The sequence below is a fragment of the Apium graveolens genome, chromosome 9, assembly GCF_009905375.1.
Source record: "Apium graveolens cultivar Ventura chromosome 9, ASM990537v1, whole genome shotgun sequence".
NCBI classification, from domain to species: domain Eukaryota; kingdom Viridiplantae; phylum Streptophyta; class Magnoliopsida; order Apiales; family Apiaceae; genus Apium; species Apium graveolens.
The window spans coordinates 261,077,666-261,085,315 of NC_133655.1; the positions used below are offsets into that span (position 1 = coordinate 261,077,666).

The 7,650-nt window shown below is 36.7% G+C and overlaps 1 non-coding gene across 1 annotated transcript; it reads left to right on the plus strand.

Annotated features, from left to right (window-relative positions):
• The first annotated feature begins 1,532 nt into the window (after positions 1 to 1,532).
• Positions 1,533 to 1,639, plus strand: LOC141688548 (small nucleolar RNA R71). Its single transcript, XR_012561983.1, has one exon. It is a non-coding gene; the product is annotated as a small nucleolar RNA R71 (small nucleolar RNA).
• Positions 1,640 to 7,650: the final 6,011 nt, after the last annotated feature.

Genomic DNA, 7,650 nt, shown 5'->3' on the forward strand with positions numbered 1-7,650 from the left:
ATATTTTTCTTATGTGGACCAGATTCGTGGTTAGACCAGATTCGTGGTTGAATTAGGCCAATGTGTGCCTTGGATCCAGTAATTAGAGCAGTGTTGTGTGCTTTGCTCGGGATTAGTGCATGACTGATCAGCAGCCTAACCTTGGTTTTAAAGCTTAAAATGAATATCCAATTCTAATGATTAGTAAAGAAACTTGATTCATCTGAATTACATCCCTTGATCATTATTTAATCTCAGTTATCGTTATTATAACTTGCTGAGCTAGTTAGCTCACTCTTGCGAATATTTTTATGTACTCTACAGTTAAGAAGGATACGGTTGATAGCGAGGTTTCCCAGTTCATTGTACGAGCTAGGATTCCAGATTGAGTTGGATCGAGCTAGCAGGAGCTTATGGCGGTAGTGAGATTGTAAGATTGTAAGAATAATTTTATTATTAGTTGTAAGTTAAATTAGTTGGGATTTGGTACGTTGTAAGAAAAGTTAAAGTTGTGGCTTGTTTTCATACTTTAACCTGTTGAGATCCTTGGTTATGTAAAGCAGGGTCATTGCAAATAATGTTTCTTATACAGGTTTATATATTGTGTATGTGTTGTGGACCCCAAACTTCTGACCCGGGTTTGGAGGACGGCACAGCACGGGGCTGAGAGGTAGCACGGGCGCGCTGACCTTCTGCCCGTGCATTTCTCCGTTTTGCTCAGCTGATGATTTTTGATGGTTAACGACTTTTACAGATCTCAAAGTGATTGCTTTCAACTTTTCTTTGACTTCCCTCTTGCCTGGGTTAGCCTCCGTATCACTAGGAAGAGTTCCTTGTGGTCTATTCAACAATGCATTAACAATTTGTCCTATTTGACTCTCCAAAGTTTTGATCAAAACCGCTTGGCTTTTACACATTAGCCTCAATTCTTCCAATTCTGATTTTTCATTAGCAGACTGACTAGCACTTCCATGAGATTGTTGTTGCATTCCCGGTGGCTGAATTTGTTGCCATGGTGCATACTATTATTGAAAACTAGGGGGGTTGAATGACTTGGCTCCAAACTGCTGGTAAGGCTGTTGTGGATGTTGCATACCACTCTGATTATTGCTCCAGCTGAAATTAGGATGGTTTCAGTTATTGGGATGATAAGTGGCATGATTTTGTTGCTGTGGTCTCCGAAAATTTCTCACAAGCCTTGTAGACTCACTAGTTATAGCACATTGATCCGTCGCATGTGCACCCGCACAAAGCTCACAAAAACTTTTATCTGATGAACTCTATAGTTGGTTAGAGAATCCAGTTTCATAGTTAATGCCTTTAGTTGAGCTGCTATAGCCGTAGCTGTATCCACTTCCAGAATTCCTACTACCTTGCCTTGTGGTAGTCTTTGAGTTGGATTCTGATATTCATTAGCAGCCATCATTTCAATTAGCTCATAAGCTTCCTCATAGCTCTTAGCCCATAAGGCTCCACCTGATGCTGCATCTAGCATGGGTCTTGACTGTGCTCCCAACCTATTATAGAAGCAATTGATTACCATCCAATCAGGCATTCCATGATGAAGACACTTCCTAAGCATCTCCTTGTAGCGCTCCCAAGCTTCACATAAAGATTCTCCCGACATCTGTGCAAATTGAGTAAGAGCATTCCTGATTGCAGCTGTTTTTGCCATATGGAAGAATTTAGTAAGAAACTTTTGAGAAAGATCCTCCCATGTTGCAATCAAACCTGATGGTAGAGAGTGCAACCAGCTCTTAGATTTATCCCTCAGAGAAAATAGGAAAAGTCTCAGTTTTGCAGCATCCTCAGAAACACCGTTGAACTTGAAGGTGTCGCAGATCTCGATGAAATCCCTAATGTGCATATTGGGATCTTCCGTTGGAGCACCCCTAACTGGACTAAATTATGTACCATCTGAATCATGCCAGCTTGATTTCAAAGGTATTAGCTATAATGGTTGCTCTAACAATGCTAGACTGAATGTCATTGATTTTCGATTGAGAATAATCCTTCAATGCTTTCGTTTCTGCTGCTGGTTCTCCCATTGCAATGATCACTTCCGTTTCCACTTCTTCTAGTATGTCCTTACGAGATTGAGAACATGTTCGCATACACGCTCGCTCGAATACCTTAAACACATAAGCAAAGTAAAATTGGTAAGAGAAATAATCCGAGTCAGTGAACTTTAACGACCACTGATGACAAGCACATAAACTAAATTTAACATCGAGTCCCCGACAGCGGCGCCAAAAACTTGTTCGCATAAAAACACGCAAGCGTACGCGGTCATAAGTAGTATAAGATTAAGTTTAGTTCATTCCCACAAAGACTAGTTTAATTCAGAATGTGCACTTATGCAACAATGTGTGATTATTATTCACTGCTAAGACATGTATCAAGTTGAGTTTAATTATCTAATAAGAATTATGCTAGAATGAATTAACTAAGAGATTAAAATCAAGTTACTTATGTGAAATAAAACATGGGATTCCAACTTCATTAAATACTTTATTAAGAGTTTATGCCTTTAATTATAGTATATGACGGTTATGATAACTAATCAGACAACATAAAATTAGTACACACTATCTTTCGATATACGTATACCCTACCCCACAACACCCACTAATTAGATAGAAGCTAGAAGACACCAATTATGCTAAGACCCTATATGTCTATAAGATTTGAAAATATAACGGTTTAAGAGCAATTTATCCATTGAGATCACACAGGAAAGCGTAAGATGGTTAAAATTACACTACAAATCATGCATGTCAAAACATCCATAAACCTATGCTAGCATGGCAAGTTCTAAACCTCTATATCCACTTTCGCATTCAATAGAGATTAATAATATAACTTAGATGTTAGCTACGCAACCAAGAAGATTAAGCACAACCATACGAGGAAATCAACAATTCATCACACACCGAAAACCTTAAGGCAATCAACTACTAAAATCCATAAATAAATCCGTTAGAATCCCACAATAACGATTAGTTAATAATCGAACGGCTCGTCATCATGGGTTCTAATGGAAACATGATAGTAAAAAGTTCTGAATACTACAAGAGAATATTAAAGTATTAAAGTTTAGAAAACAAATCCGAAACGAGCATCCAAAGTATCGCCTAATTAGAAGAATATAAAAATAAGATGTAGAACTAGATCTTCTTCTTCTTAGATATCTTGTGCTCTCCATTTTTGGTTTTTCCAGAGTTCTTTTTTTCTTCTGATTGATATCTTATGGTATTTATACTACCATTTTACTTTGACAGCATAAAACTTCAAATCAGAATCAAAATAGGATTTCTTTTTGCACGACCTAGCGCGGGCGCGCTGAGTAACTACCCAAGGCAGCACGGCCGTGCTGGAATAGAGCGCGGGCGCGCTGGAATAGAGCGCGGGCGCGCTGGAATAGAGCGCGGGCGCGCTGGAATAGAGCGCGGGCGCGCTGGAATAGAGCGCGGGCGCGCTGGAATAGAGCGCGGGCGCGCTGGAATAGAGCGCGGGCGCGCTGGAATAGAGCGCGGGCGCGCTTGCTCTCTGCCGAAAATTTTCTGCTTTCTTTATTTCTCGTTCTGCTCCTTTGGCACACTTTCTCCCTTCATTTCCTGATCTCATTCCACCATAGAAGCATAGAAAAGCCCAATCTTGCCTCCAATTATAGCTCTGCAAAGACTCAATAAAAATGCATCAAAAACACCACATACTTGAGGTCAAGTCATCAACTTAAGCCGATATGAAGCGTTCTAAATAGATATAAAATCCACTTATCAATTATTCAGATTTTTTATAAACTTTTGATATATTTTGAAGCATTTTCAATTTTAATTATCGAGAATTTGAATAGCTAATAATTAATTATTTGAGCCTTGTCTTAAACATTAACCATGCATAAATCAGATTCTCAAATGGAATGTTATTTGTTTTTTCAAGACAAGTCAAAGATGATTTTTGGTTTTCATGATATCATATATAACTTTTTTTGGTCATTTTTTTATTATTTTGGAAATTGAGAGAGAAAAATAAAAGTAAGGTAGATTATATACATGGATCGATGGTTACGTGGTAGCTTTCTTATTCAAAGCTTTCACAAAAATTTTGAAGATTTCTTATTTAAGGCTTTCACAAAACCTTCGAATTAAGATGCTAAACTAAAATGGCAAATTGGGAGAGATAGGAGAGAGAGAGATAGAGTTGAGAACCAATGGGAGTTGAGACAGGTTTTGTCACTACAAGGTTTTGTGACTGCATAAGTTGCTTCAACTCTGTAGTTTAAGGATGAGCCAATAATACTAGTATGTTGATTGCGTGACACTCTTGGCAAATTACTAGGTTGAAGAAATTGGGGTATTTTGGAATGAAGAGTTCTGAACTTCTGAGTACTATCATATATATCAAGAAGCTTTTATGATCAAATTATTTTGGGATACATGCAGTACACCCACTTTTACAAACACTTTTACTAATATCTCTTGGGGCATGATCCGGCCTACGAATCAGTTCTGCATGGGTCATCAACCTACAAAATCCCATGCATACATACTAAAAAATTCTTTTAATTTTGAACCACCAACTCGCGAATACTGTACCTTGGGTAAATTAAATAAAAAAAATAAAATTTTACGATCAATATTTACAAAGTAAGATTAAGTTACATGTGTGTGTCACCATGTAAATTATCGCACATTGCATTTCTTATTAAATTACGATGGTTTCAATTATTTATATGATAAATATCTGATTTATGTACATGTATAATCATTATCAACATCTACTGATACACTTGATTACTTAAATACATGTATTTATAATTATTCAAAAATTAAAATTATGTACTAAATAAATTGCAATAATTTATACATGGTATTCACATTATCACTGACAAACAATCCATATCAATTTTTTATGCAACCGAGTATCAATCATGGTTGTAACATAAAAATAAATTATATTGTATAGACTTATTATTGATATTTTATGATGTTAGGAGCAATTGATGGTATCAAGCAGAAACTATCAGAAGTTCACATCAGAACTTATATCAACGGATGATGATGATGTCAACGGATGATGTAATCAGTATTTATCATATTAGTTGATCTTCGATAAGGAAAAGGAAACAGGAACTCAAGGCGGTGAAGGACTTTATCTCAGAAGCATTGTATTAGGTTTCCTTGTTGTTAATAGAATATGATTCCTTCTACATTGTGTAGTTGTGCTCTATATAAAGCACATATTAGGTTCATGCTATATGCATTGTGACATTGTTATATCTTTCGCATAACCTAGCAGCTCTCAAGGATAATTGTTCATCCTTTCGAGAGAGTACGTTTGTAACAAGTTTTTATCTATAAATTTAAAAACCGTTGATTCTGTTGAAGCCTTTTGAATTGATTGTAATAACTGTATTCACCCCCCTCTACAGTTGATTAAGGGCTTAACAACTGGTATCAGAGTTTGCTGTTAACATATAAACAATTTAAGATCTGAAAATCAATCTACAATGGGAGACAAAGAAGAAGAAACACAGAATCTAAAACCACCACCCCAGCCACATCACAGATAAATAACAACATGAGTAGGTATGAAGCAATCAAGGTGCCTATCCTGAAGATACATGAATATCCAATCTGGAAAGTCGGGATGGCCATGTGTTTGGAAGCCACAAATCCTGAATATCTAAACAGGATCTATGATGGTCCTCATAAACCAATGAAAGCAGCTGTTTCACTTGCAGGAGAACCAGAGAAGATGATAGACAAAGACAAGAAGGACTATACTCCTGAAAATCTCTCATTTATCATGAAGGAGGCTAAGGTCAGACACATCCTGCACATCAGTCTTGATAGTGTTATGTCCAATAGAGTTATTGGATATAAGACTGCCAAAAAGATATGAGATGCTTTTGAAGTAAAGTTTCAAGGTACAACTGCTATCAAGAAGAACATAAGGACACTACTTACTCAAGAATATGAGCACTTTGACTCAAGGGACATTGAGTCCTTAACTGAGATCTATGACATATTTCAGAAGTTGCTGAATGACTTATCCCTTGTCAACAAAGAATATGATTTGGAGGACTCAAACTTGAAGTTCCAACTTGCTCTCCCTGAAAAGTGGGACTTTAAAGTCACATCATAAGGGATAACTATGAACTTGATGACACACCTCTAGATAAGATCTATGTAATTATGAAAACTCATGAACTAGAGATAGAACAAAGAAGCAAGATGAAAGGATCTAAATATAGACCAATTGCACTCAAGGTTGAAGAGAAGCCAAAGGAGAAAGATAGGAGAAAAAGCTACTCCAAAGGGAAAGCCATGATTGCAAAGTCAGATACTGAATCATCAAATTCTGATGATGACTCAAATACTGATAATAAATCAGATACTGACAGCGATCATAACAACAATGAAGACATAGATCAAATGGCTGCCCTACTGGTTAAAAGCTTTAAGAAGATTGTCAGAATTGACCAAATCCACCTTAAAGCACTTTTCCTTATCAGTAGGGAACTTCATGGCATTGAAAATATTGAATGTTACATCCTAATCCAGCACTCGCATAGTGAGTTCACCTTTCTGCACATCAATCAAGGTATGACCAGTAGCCAAGAAAGGTCTTGCCAAGATTGTGGCGCCCTCCAAACCCGGGTCAGAAGTTTGGGGTCCACTCACACACACACCTTATTTATAACCTGCTAATAACAATAATAAAGATAATAGTAATATGTAGTGACCCTACTTATCGACAACCACAGATCGCAACAGGTTAAAGTATGTACAAGCCACACACACACACTTTATATTACAACGTCCAAATCCCAACTATTCAAACTCAGAACTGAATATTAAATATTAATACAAACTTTTACAAACTTAAACTATCTCAAAAGCTGTCTGCTAGCTTAACTCGATCAACCTGGACCCCTAGCTCTCACACTGGATTGGGGATCCTCGCTACCAACTGGTTCCTTCTTAACTGGAAAAGAACATAAACAATATCGCACAAATGAGCTAACTAGCTCATCAAGTCACAATGACAAGACTGAGAATAATGATCATCAAGTGAAAAGAATTAAGGTATCAAGTGAACAATGATTAATGATTTAGAATTGGATATTATATTTTTATTTTAAGAACCAAGGTTAGGCTGCTGATCAGTCACGCACTAACCCCGAGCAAGGCACACATCTCTGCTCTAATTACTGGATCCAAGGCACACATTGGCCTAACTTGACCACCAATCTGGTATGACCATGAATCTGGTCCACAATTTTATAAAATAATCCAATTCTAACATAATAACAGAATAATTAATGTAAAGCAATAAGCAAAATCATAAGCAATGTTGGATGTTCAATAACGAGATGGTTTTAATCTTCACAAAGGAACAGTATGGTAATTTCAAAGAATGGCTGTTAGGTAATGAAAGAATTGGATAACAAAGGAATCAACATTTCAAGGTTACAAGGATTTGGTCTTTCAAAGCATAAGGTACAATGGTTTGAGTATGTAAACAATTTGATTCAGTGTTTAACATTTAGTTTGTATGTATTTGTGGAGTAGTATCGTATATCTGTGATTCATATTCGGGTATACAACAATCAATGGTTCAGAAAGAATAAGGTTTAGGGTTCAGTGCTTCAAAGCACTTGCA